This window comes from Eriocheir sinensis, unplaced genomic scaffold (assembly GCF_024679095.1).
Source record: "Eriocheir sinensis breed Jianghai 21 unplaced genomic scaffold, ASM2467909v1 Scaffold1270, whole genome shotgun sequence".
Classification (NCBI taxonomy): domain Eukaryota; kingdom Metazoa; phylum Arthropoda; class Malacostraca; order Decapoda; family Varunidae; genus Eriocheir; species Eriocheir sinensis.
This window is the reverse complement of record NW_026110596.1, coordinates 56967-69494: the sequence shown is the minus strand read 5'-3', so window position 1 is coordinate 69494 and position 12528 is coordinate 56967. Positions and strand designations below refer to the sequence as shown.

General features: G+C 43.7%; 1 long non-coding RNA gene across 2 annotated transcripts; it reads left to right on the top strand.

Annotated features, from left to right (window-relative positions):
• Nucleotides 1-303: 303 nt before the first annotated feature.
• On the top strand, nt 304-10173 carry LOC126989711 (uncharacterized). Of its 2 annotated transcripts, XR_007743629.1 has the most exons (5): nt 304-1622; nt 6569-6702; nt 7124-7233; nt 9332-9454; nt 9886-10173. It is a non-coding gene; the product is annotated as an uncharacterized LOC126989711 (long non-coding RNA). The 2 variants fall into 2 exon arrangements; XR_007743630.1 differs by lacking the exons at nt 9332-9454; nt 9886-10173 and adding an exon at nt 7951-8625 and having other exon boundaries at nt 316-1622.
• Nucleotides 10174-12528: the final 2355 nt, after the last annotated feature.

Genomic DNA, 12528 nt, shown 5'->3' with positions numbered 1-12528 from the left:
TGACCTTCCTTCCTATCAAAATTCGTGTTCCTAACCTGAGGTGGTAGTAGTAGTTATAGCAGGTCAAAATTAGGGGAGTGAAAATCCTGATTTTTTTTCTGAATGGCATACTGTTTAACATTTTTGTATATAACTCAGCTTGTATGTGTTAGGTGAATGTAACTTGAGTGGTAGTTAGTGTGGTAGTTGACCTTTATTCTTACCAAAATTCGTGTTGCTAACTTGAGTGTGGTAGGAGTTATAGCAGGTCAAAGTTAGGGGAGTGAAAAATTATGTTTATATTTTTCTGAATGTCATAACACTTAACATTTTTGTATATAACTCAGCTTGTATGTGTGGTAGGTGAATGTAGCTTGCGTGGTAGTTAGTGTGGTAGTTGACCTTTATTCCTACCAAAATTCGTGTTCCTAACTTGAGTGTGGTAGGAGGTATAGCAGGTCAAAGTTAGGGGAGTGAAAAATTATGTTTATATTTTTCTGAATGTCATAACACTTAACATTTTTGTATATAACTCAGCTTGTATGTGTGGTAGGTGGATGTAGCTTGCGTGGTAGTTAGTGTGGTAGTTGACCTTTATTCCTACTAAAATTCGTGTTCCTAACTCCAATGTGGCAGCAGTTATAGTGGTACGAAGTTAGGCATTTCAAAATTTTCCAATCCTCCCATTTTCATTCAACCAGCTGTAACATTTTTCCCTACCATTCAACCGGCGTGCATGGTAGATGGATGGGCCTTGGTGGGCTGGTAGACACACCCTTTGGCTATCCTATCATACTCACAGGTCTGTAATTACCTGGTTCATTTGTATCAGCCTTCTTATAGATGGGTGTAATGTTGGCCAGTCTTCATGTAACTCACTGGTCTGCAATATCTTCCTGAGTGTCCTTCCCCTCTTTTATCACCCGTGGGCCTGGAGTGCCAGGCAGTGTTAACAGTGCCACAGACAGTGTTATGTGATGCAAGACAGATTAGTTACCCAGTGTTAGGCTGTCTTGTTACCTGACCTGCCTACCCCTCTCCTGTGACATGGGGTCAGGTGTTATGCAGTGCTATGTGATGCCAGGCAGTGTTCATAGTGGCATAGATTTGTGTGGTGCCAGAATCAGTGTGATGCCAGTCATTGGTGCCAGGGACGGTATATGTATAGAATAACACCCAGGTGACCCTAGGACAAAGCCTTATTATTCTCCCTCACTCCCCTCAATGTTACCAGCTTACCGTAGGCATAACATTGTATCTTTCTGTTTCTGGCCCATAAATATTGCAAAAAAGAGCATCAGTAATTACCGATGTTAACAATAATTATAAATGCATATTGTTATCTTTATGGGGCGATAGTTTGGGGTCAGAAAAGACAATACGCCAAGTACTACTAAGGGCTGGTAACCCTAAACTACCACTTGAGCCAGCTAAACGTAATATATGGAGGAGAAAAGAGAATAAATGAACCCGTGGACATACCCACAACTCCTGTGAAAGCCTTGTCAAATATGTGTAGGCCTACTTGTGTGCCAACATATGTAAGAGCATGGGCCTAACTTTTCTTCTTCCTCCTCAGGTTTTGGGCGCCCAGCCGTACACGTGAACTAACAGTCTTGGCTTCAGGGCAGGTCGCTAAAATGGTATGTGTGTGTGTGTGTGTGTGTGTGTGTGTGTGTGTGTTACGAAGGTTTTCATCATTAATATAAAAGCTTGTTGTTGGGGTGAGAGGTGGAGTCAGAGGTCAGCGATGAATAGATACGTTTATTGGGGGAGTGAGAAAAGACTCCCGCCGTGAGGGGCGGCCGGGCTAACTGAGGCTTTCGCACTAATTAATTTTTTTCTTGGTAGATGGTGCCTTGCGCTAATTGCGGTTCGCTCTAATTGATCTCGCGCTAACAGGCTTTCGCGCTAATTAATTTTTTTCTTTGGAAGATGGTGGCTCGCGCTAATTGCGGTTCACTCTAATTATCCTGTGGTACCCCGCTGACAACTTCCGATGACTGAGAAACTGCACCATCAGCCGCTACACATTGAGTCCTGCCAGTGAGAAATGAGTGCAGCCACATCCCGAGTGTTCCCGTAATGGCCATTTGTCTGGCCTTGTGTAACAAAATGCCATGGTCTACCATGTCGAAAGCTTTCGCAAAATCAAGGTAGACCACATCGACATCTGCATTATTAGTGCAGGACCCAGGGGCCCATTTTTGGATTTTCGTTTGCGCAATAATTCGTATACCTGAAACCTATTTTTTCACTTAGGGGGAACCTATGGGCATTGGAAACAGCCGGTTGTCACCCTGTGGAGGTGTGCACAACCATACTATGACTGATTTTATTGTGTCAGCCAGGCAGTTGAATCGCGATATTTCTCGATTCATATTTTCTACTCTAGAGAGACAACTATTTGATGTAGATAACTATATTTGGTACCAAATTGACCAGAATTACATGCTGCATGCTACTATATATCAAAAATGACATTTACGGGCACTTTGTACGAACCAGGAGGAAAAAACTCAAAATTTTCACCCAAAAATCATTTTAGTTTCAGATTTCCGAAGACACATTTTCCCTCAGATCTCATCCAGTATCTTCTCTATGTGGTAGAAACATGCACTAAAATCATCCCCAGTTATTGCGCTTTAAAATAATACCAAACAAGTGTATCTCAACTCAATACAATGTGCACTAGCATGCAAATATGTAACATTACCCCCTAATTTTTAGACGATGACATGATATTTCTCGTATTGTAATATTTCTCCTGGCAGGAGTAATATCGGGTCTAAGTAGCTATATTTGGTACCAAACTGACCAGCATAACATTGTGCGAATTGTAGTATACATCGGTTGACAATCAGGAAAACGTTTTTGGCTCTGAGGCAAAAAAGTTAAATATTTACCGAACCCATTCGAGCTTCTGATTTGGTAAGAAATTTATTGCTTCGAATCTTTAGGAATATTTGTCCTTTACATCCACATAATATACATAAAAATATCCACCTACTAGTAACATGCTCCAAGCATCGCAGAAATCAACTACTATATTAATGCAAGTGAACGAAACTGAACTGAAAATTTGCATTTGAGTCAGATTAAGTTTTCTATATTGTCATCAAAATAATGTACCGGGACAGGTATCAAGAAAAAAAATGCATGGAATCTTATGCGCAAGAGTATATTTCGTTAGACATGACAATATATACAACAAAACTTCAAATGTATTAGCTGTCACACATGTTTCCTTTACACAATGCACAGAATAAGAACTCGAGAACTCTACTTTTGGATAACTCAACACTGAAGCTTTTACCACAAGTATCATTTGTATGAAATTGCGGCAATTTGCAAAAGAGAATACATGCATGATCGAGAACTCAAAATTTGGCGAACGCAAAACTTTTTAGCTTTTTCCCACAGGTATTGCATTTGTACGAGATTTCAGTTTGCAAAACAAAATACAGGATGAATTGTATTCACGTATGTTAAAGAACATTTAGTCCTCATCATCTGATCCACTGTCTTCCGCTGGTTGAGTAGTGTTCAAGCAACTCTCTTGACAGGAACATGCTGCACTGCAAGATATATTGTGTTTGCGACAGGAACATCGTTGGCTGGAGCATGTGGTTTTGCAACCGCAAGTCACAAGTTCTATGCAGGCTGTTGGAACCGGTGGAAGTGTCATGAGCTGTGGGCGCAGAGATAATCCAGTGCTGTCAACTTTCCAACCACAGTCTTCAGGTTGTGGGATATCTGGTTTTGGTTCATCTGCCTTGTACCAAATCAATGCTTGGTAGTTACTATGCATAATATGGAGAGACAGCGAGTCTTTAGTTGGTGGAAGCTTTTCAGGGTCGTTTGTTCGATGGAACATTTCCACCCGGAGGTCATTGACAGAAGTTGCCTTGGATGCCGAGTTGTAAATTTTGATGACAAACAATCCGACATTTCAATGTTTCATCACAAGATGCGTGTTTCCGAATCACAGCTGCAACATCATCGGATTGGACTTGATGTAGTTTGTCCCGTTTACGGCTCTGACAGTAAATGCACTGTGTCCATTCCACTTTTGGAACAAAAGCACGTGTCATAGTTTTCGAGAGTGAGATTGTTTCTCCCTCATCGCAATCCGGTTTACAAACTGAACGTTCATGTCGCTTTTGGAGTTTTTCGATGTTGAGTCGGCTGGTAAATGATGCGTAGCATCCCTTGTGCCACGTTGGGTGTTTTTCCTCCAAATTTGTTTTAGAGATCAGATCTTGTTTGAGTCTTATCATCATGTCACTTGTTTCATAATGAGACCTTTCTTGGAAGGACGAAAATACCTTCTCAACACCCAAGGAAGTAGCTTTTGATAGGCCTTCTGCAGTCGAGCTCTGGCAGAAGAGACATTTGGACCAGTTTGTCTGTGTTTTTAGTCGCTTAGCAGGAACTTCAACTATGGGCTCTAGTGTCCCTTCTTCATCTTTCACAGATGACATTGTTAGGTGTAGGAGACAGGACTACAGTGCAGATTTTAGAGCAGGTGTAAATGTTCAAAGCCCACAAGCACAGGAGATGAAGCAGAGAAGAGGTTTATGGGATTCACACCACACACTGAAACAGACAAAAAAAAAAAAACATATTAGGATATATCCTTGAAAATTTTCGAGAGAGGCATTTAGATTATCATCTAAACATATAATTACCACCTGGATTTGTCTGCGCTTTGTATATTTCAGATATAAAAAAAACTAACACGCGAATCTTTATATTTAGCACATTTCCGTCAATGTTGGAATCAGATAGCAATGATAAGTTTACATTGTTATGTTTCATCTTTGTGTTCCCTTATTAATATTAATAATTATTTTTGAAACACATCAGCTACATAGTATTCATGTTCATCATTTCAGTATGAAGGTACTCTATGTTTGCGATCAGAGCGGAACAATATTGGCACTCTCTGTCTCGCCAAATCTGAAATTCAAGTATTTTTGGGGTAAAAAAAAAAAATTAGACTTGTTTTGCAACAGTAATGAGTTTTCTCATTATTAAGGTGATTCTGGTCCGTTTGGTACCAAAATATAGCTACCTGGACCCGATATTACTCCCGCTAGGAGAAATATTACAATACGAGAAATATCATGTCATCGTCTAAAAATTAGGGGGTAATGTTACATATTTGCATGCTAGTGCACATTGTATTGAGTTGAGATACACTTGTTTGGTATTATTTTAAAGCGCAATAACTGGGGATGATTTTAGTGCATGTTTCTACCACATAGAGAAGATACTGGGTGAGATCTGAGGGAAAATGTGTCTTCGGAAATCTGAAACTAAAATGATTTTTGGGTGAAAATTTTGAGTTTTTTCTTCCTGGTTCGTAAAAAGTGCCCGTAAATGTCATTTTTGATATATAGTAGCATGCAGCATGTAATTCTGGTCAATTTGGTACCAAATATAGTTATCTACATCAAATAATTGTCTCTCTAGAGTAGAAAATATGAATCGAGAAATATCGCGAATCGACCGCCTGGCCAAGACAACAAAATCAGCCGTAGTATAGTTATGCACACCTCCACAGGGTGACAACCGGCTGTTTCCTATGCCCATGGGTCCCCTCTAGGTAAAAAAATAGGTTTCAGGTATACGAATTGTTGCGCAAACGAACTCCCTAAATATGCCACTTTTTTCCAAGTGGGTCCTGCACTATATGTTCAAGCTTACCTATGATTGAGTCATAGTGGGCCAAAAGTTGTGAGAGGCACAAGCGCCCAGTACGAAAGCCATGTTGGTCCGGGTTCATTCTGTTATTGCTTTCTAGATATGCAGACATGTTTTTAACCATAATTCTCTCTAGAACTTAAATAATATGGGAGGTTAAGGCAACTGGTCGATAGTTTTTTGCCTCTGCTCTTGACCCTCCCTTGTATATTGGTGTAATGAATGCACTTTTTAGCTTTTCTGGTATTATGCCAGAATCTAGAGAGTTTCTATAAAAATTTAACACTCAGCTCTTCAGCACATTTTTTAAGAAGTACTGCAGGGAATTGATCGGGGCCAGCTGCCGAATTAGTGGCCACCCCTTTAATTGCTTGCTGTGTGTCGTCGTTGTTTAAGCTTATGTCCGTCAGGTGTGATATTTGATCAGTTCCTTGGTTGAAAAAGTCCATAGGTAGGTTGACAATTTTGTCTTCCATGGGTTTGCTGAAGACGCTTTTGTACTGAATCAGTAGTGCTTCAGCGACATCCTGGGCTTTGTTTATGGGTTGGCCGTGTACGTCAGTCAGTGGGCCAACACTCGCTCTCACTACGGATTTGTTAGCAGCATATTTGTAAAAGTATTTGGGGTTGGTTTTGATGCATGACGCGGCTTGTATTTCTTTCCGGTCATTCTCTGATTCAACTGATCTTTTAAGTTTTTCTTCTATAATGGCAATTAGGAGCCTGCTCCACTTCACTGGACAGTCTAAGATGTGTATTTGTAGGTAGGTTGGTAGTCACGGTGATGATGTTATGGTCAGAGAGATTAGTTTTATTCACCCTAATATAATATCATCATTATTTATCATAACGATGTCTAGTATGTTCTTACCTCTTGTAGGAGTGTCGATGATTTGATTGAGGCAGTATTCCTCGGCAAAGTGCATGACAGCTTTTGCCTGGGTCCTCATGTCTTCCGCTCCTCCATACACACACTCCAAATTCCAGTCTATTAGCGGAAAGTTTAAGTCTCCAGTAAGTATAAGGGTGGGCATGGGCAGTGGTAGCGAGCCAATGATATCTTTTATCTTTGTTAGTTGCGTCATAAATTTCTCTGTTGGGCATGCTGGTGGTCTGTATATATACCCAGTCAATGTCTTGAATGCATAGTACCAGTGATTCTGTGTACATATTTGATTCCTGGAAAAGTACTTTTGTTCTAGCTGCAAAATGGCTAAGTGATGACCCCGCCTTTTGTCCGTTGAATTGGGCGGTCCGTCCTGTGTGGTACAAAGTGTGGTATTTTTATTTCTGTGTTTCTAATCTCCTCTGTTAAGTGTGTTTCTGTGAGAGAGATTATTAAGGCATTTTCAGTTTGTGCCATTTCTGTGAGCAGACCATTAATTTCACATCAACCGGTTGATTTATTTATCTCTTATCTAATCACCCCCCCCAGAGGCAGTGCCAGTGTTTGGAGTGCCACTGTGCCTGGCCGTCCAGCGCTGCCCGGCACACGATGGCATCCAGCTGCCCACCATTGTCAGGGAGTGCATTGACCAGATAGAGGTGAGTGTTATTATTGTTATTGTTATTATTATTATTATTGTTATTATTGTTATTATTATTACTGCATTATTACATTATCTGGGCCTGAGAACACACACACACACACACACACACACACACACACACAAACACACACACACACACACACACAGCGCTCATGTGTGAAGATTATTAGAGAAGTGATTCCTGGCAGCAAGAACACATCAAAGACTACAATGAAGTGACAGCGTGTCATTTTGATACTGTTTTTGCTCAAGTGGGTAAATGTACATTTGAAAAATCTCAACAGAACTTAAGTGATGCAGACTTAATACTACAACCATTACACACAAATTTAAGACCTGGCATTAATTCACATAGTAGTAATTCACATGTTTGGGCCTGAACCCACAAGCTGGGAAACAGTAACTTCAGCTATCAGACACATGAATAATAGTGGCTCTTACGGATCAGACGGTATCCCTTTTAAATTTTTAAAAGACGCCCTTCAATGCACACATTACTTGCATCATAAACACCTCAATTGTAAGTGGAGTTTTCCCCACACCGTGGAAGCACTCCATTGTAATACCTATTTTTAAGTCTGGCAATGAAAACGAACCTATAGCGTCCCATCCCATTCTTTCTAAAGTAACTGAAAAAAGAGTTGCATCTCAGCTTACTAAGTGAATGAGAAGGATAGTCTCCAAAATACGCATTTCCCCCTCGATTTGCAAGGTTTGCAGTGAGAACTGACGGACGATGGCCGGAGCCAGAGCCGAGGCTGACTCTAGACGGGAGATGGCAGAGTGAACATGACCCCGAACTGTGGCGTTGAGGACTTCCTGATGGAGGTTAAGCTGACGTCTCTCTTCCGCCAATAGAGTGTAGAGATGGGAGATTTTCCCGTGTATGACGTCTATCTGGGCCTGACTGGCCGTACCAGAAAGGAGGTGCAAGCGAGCCAATGAAATCAACGGCTCCTCGCCGCTGGGGAGTCCGAAACGGGCTCTCATCCCTACCACTCCTAGCTGACAGGAAGTTGTTGAGATCCTTGAACAATTTTGCAAATTCAGTGTGGAAGGAGTCTAGAGTCCGCCTCAGCAGCCCAACAGTAGGGACTGATTGATTCATATGGTCAATTGTGTGTGTGTGTATTTACCTAATTGTATTTACCTAGTTGTGACATACGGGAGAAGATCTACGCTCATGCTGTCCGGTCTCCATATCCTCTCTTATCCAACTTTTCCTTAATATCCTGAATGTTTCTTGCACAAACCACCTCCTCCTCCAGTCCGTTCCACAGCTTCTGTTTGGGAAGCTAAACTTTTTCACATCTCACCTACACGTGGTCGCCCTAAACTTCTTTCCATGTCCTCTCGTTTCTCTCTCGCTCCACACACACACACACACACACACACACACACAGGTCCTCTCTGTCCACCCCGCTCGCCACCCTGTACACCGCTATCAGGTCTCCTCTCTCTCTTCTCCTCTATCTATATGTGTGTGTGTGTGTGTGTGTGTGAGAGAGAGAGAGAGAGAGAGAGAGATGGGGGGGGGGATTTGACACCTCATTGACAAGAAGAGAGAGAGAGAGAGGCAGCCTATTTCTCTCTCTCTCTCTCTCTCTCTCTCTCTCTCACACACACACACACACACACACACACACACACAGACACATGGATGGGAGGGATTGACATAGAGGGGAGAGGGAGGTGGGCATGAACAAGCTGTAACTTATATTCTCTCTCTCTCTCTCTCTCTCTCTCTCTCTCTCTCTCTCTCTCTCTCTCTCTCTCTCTCTCTCTCTCTCTCTCTCTCTCTCTCTCTCTCTCTCTCTCTCTCTCTCTCTCTCTCTCTCTCTCTCTCTCTCTCTCTCTCTCTCTCTCTCTCTCTCTCTCTCTCTCTCTCTCTCTCTCTCTCTCTCTCTCTTTTGGGGGAAGGGACACACCCACACAGAAGCCTGGAATAGACTGGAGGAGGAGGTGGTTTGTGCAAGAAACATTTTAAGGAAAGGTTGGATAAGGCTTGTGATTATTGGACTAAACTTTTGCAACCTCACAGAACACACCTTTGCAACAACACCCCTATACACCTTTCCTTCCGCCCCCCATAGGTACATGCCGCCCATTGGGTAGCGGCAGCAGTGGAAGCAGGTGTGGAACAGCTGCATAGTGTGGCAGAGATTGAGGTGGAAATGATGAAGCAGGAATCTTGATTGGCACACCTCCATACTCAGGTGTGTGTGTGTGTGTGTGTGTGTGTGTGTCCATAGATAGATAGATAATTTGTATATATTTATCTATGCTAAATGTAAGTCAAATGCTCTTTTATATTATTGTCTGTCAATTGATATTTATTTCTCTCAATATTTTAATTATGTATATATATATTTAATGATGAGATTTTCTATTCTCTTTTTTTCTATTACTCTCTCGGTCCCACACGTCCTCTGCGTGTATCCAAACACGAAAATCAATCACAACAAGGAGGGTATTCCCCGGCTGCCTGGGACTGAACCCGCGACCAGCGTGACGGGAGAGCCACTCCTTGCCGAGTCGGCCAAAGAGGTGCCCCCCTGGCTAAGTGGGTTATGGGAGGCTCGTTCATCAGGCATAGTCGCCGCATGGGGAGAGAGACAGATTTATTTATCTATTTATTTATTCTCAGGTAACCGCCGGGCAGGTGTCTTGGAGCAAGGAGGAGCAGCTTTGGGAGTCTACAGCGGCACCCTACTCAACCCACCACCACCACCACCCATAATGTGACAGTTATTAGCACGGAGGAAGTGCCGACTAGTGAGACTGGTTGTGTTTCCGACACTGTGCCACTGTTGACGAGTGCAGTGCCATGAGTGCCAGTGTTAGTGTGGCACCTCAGACGGAGGGTGATTCGGCACTCCAGGGTGATGTCAGAGTGCCAAGTGACGAGCCCAAAACCGAGGAGGAGGAGGAGGAAAAAGAAGGAAGGAGGAGGAAAAAAGCTAGTCAGTGATCAAACTGGAGGAAAAGGAAGAAAGAGGCGGAGGAGGAGGAGGAGAGAGAAACACAGGAACAAATAGATGGAGAGAGGAGAGAAGAAGGAAAAAGGAGGAGGAGGAGGAGGAGGAGGAGGAAAAATTCACCAACTTCACCACCAAACTTTCCACCAATGAAAGAGGACCCCAAGATACTGTCATACAAATAGTGCCACAGGGGACAGCGGGGGTGGCACAGGGGGCCTCGGGGGTGCCGCAGGGGAGGGGAGAGCTGCCCCCGCCCCTCGACTCGGAGCCTTGACAACACTAGGCCTAAGGGTGAGTGCAATAGTAGTAGTAGTAGTAGTAGTAGTAATGGTAGTTCTTGCTTAGAATATAAATTCATTGATCTCTCTCAATATTTATTTATTTATTTTATCTATTAACATATGCACTGTCTATCTATTAATCTATCATTTATCTATTGACCTATCCTCCCTCTCACACATGTATTTATCAGTTTATCTATCTATCTGCCTCTCCCCTTCTCTTTCCCACATGTATACATTCAAGCATGTATTATATTATCTATCAGCCTTTTCCCCCCTTCAAACATGTATTTCTGTATTTATCTATTTATCAGTTTATCTATCTATCTGTCCTTTCCCACCTGTCTTTCCTTCACGCATGTATTTCTCATTCATTCATGTCATGGATGCTTGCTCCTAGGAGCTCCCACCAGGGGATGGCCACGGCAGAAGAGCTTCCAACCTTCTCTATCCAGACACTCCCTCCTTGCCTGCTCAAGGATCTTTCCCCCCTCTCCCTAACGTACTCTTGCACCCTATCCCTCCATTTCACTGGAGGCCCAACATTCCCTCCCTCTATCTCACTCACATACACCCTTCTGGTCATCCTACTCTCCTTCATTCGCTCCATGTGGCCAAACCACTTTAAAGTCTGTCGCTTCACTTCTGCCCTTCACCCCTGTGTTGACACATTCCAAAACACACTTTCATTACTCACTCCATCCATTCTACTCACACCACACTCCTCAAATAACTCATTTCCACTGCCTGCACTCTAGACCTCTGACTTTCATTCCAGGCCCACGTTTCATATGTGAGGGTTGGTACTGTTATTGTATTTCTCAAATCCTTCCATGCTCTCTCCTCATCTCTCTCTCCACCTCTCTCCTCATCTCTCTCTCCACCTCTCTCCTCATCTCTCTCTCCACCTCTCTCCTCATCTCTCTCTCCACCTCTCTCCTCATCTCTCTCTCTCATCTCTCTCTCCACCTCTCTCATAGTCTCTCTCTTCTCATCCACCTCTCTCCTCATCTCTCTCTCCACCTCTCTCCTCATCTCTCTCTCCACCTCTCTCCTCGTCTCTCTCTCCACCTCTCTCCTCATCTCTCTCTCCCCTCTCTCTCTCTCTCTCCCTCTCTCCTCTCTCCTCATCTCTCTCTCCACCTCTCTCCTCTCTCTCTCTCTTCCACCTCTCTCCCCTCATCTCTCTCCCACCTCTCTCCCTCATCTCTCTCTCTCCATCTCTCTCTCCACCTCTCTCTCTTCACCTCTCTCCTCATCTCTCTCTCCACCTCTCGCCTCATCTCTCTCTCTCTCCACCTCTCTCTCCTCATCTCTCTCTCTCCACCTCTCTCCTCATCTCTCTCTTCCACCTCTCTCCTCATCTCTCTCTCCACCTCTCTCCTCATCTCTCTCTCCACCTCTCTCCTCATCTCTCTCTCTCTCTCCCCTCTCTCTCACCTCTCTCTCTCTCTCCACCTCTCTCCTCATCTCTCTCTCTCTCTCCTCTCTCTCCTCATCTCTCTCCACCTCTCTCCTCATCTCTCTCTCCACCTCTCCTCATCTCTCTCTCTCCACCGCTCTCCTCCTCTCTCTCTCCACCTCTCTCCTCATCTCTCTCTTCTCTACCAACTCTCTCCTCATCTCTCTCTCCACCTCTCTCCTCATCTCTCTCTCGCCCTCTCTCTCTCTCTCTCTCTCCACCTCTCTCCTCATCTCTCTCCTCATCTCTCTCTCCACCTCTCTCCTCATCTCTCTCTCCACCTCTCTCCTCATCTCTCTCTCCACCTCCTCATCTCTCTCCCTCTCCACCTCTCTCCTCATCTCTCTCTCTCTCTCTCTCTCTCTCTCTCCACCTCTCTCCTCATCTCTCTCTCTTCTCTTCCACCTCTCTCCTCATCTCTCTCTCCACCTCTCCAGATCTCTCTCTCTCTTCACCTCTCTCCTCATCTCTCTCTCCACCTCTCTCCTCATCTCTCTCTCCACCTCTCTCCTCATCTCTCTCTTCTCTTTTACCTCTCCTCATCTCTCTCTCCACCTCTCTCCTCA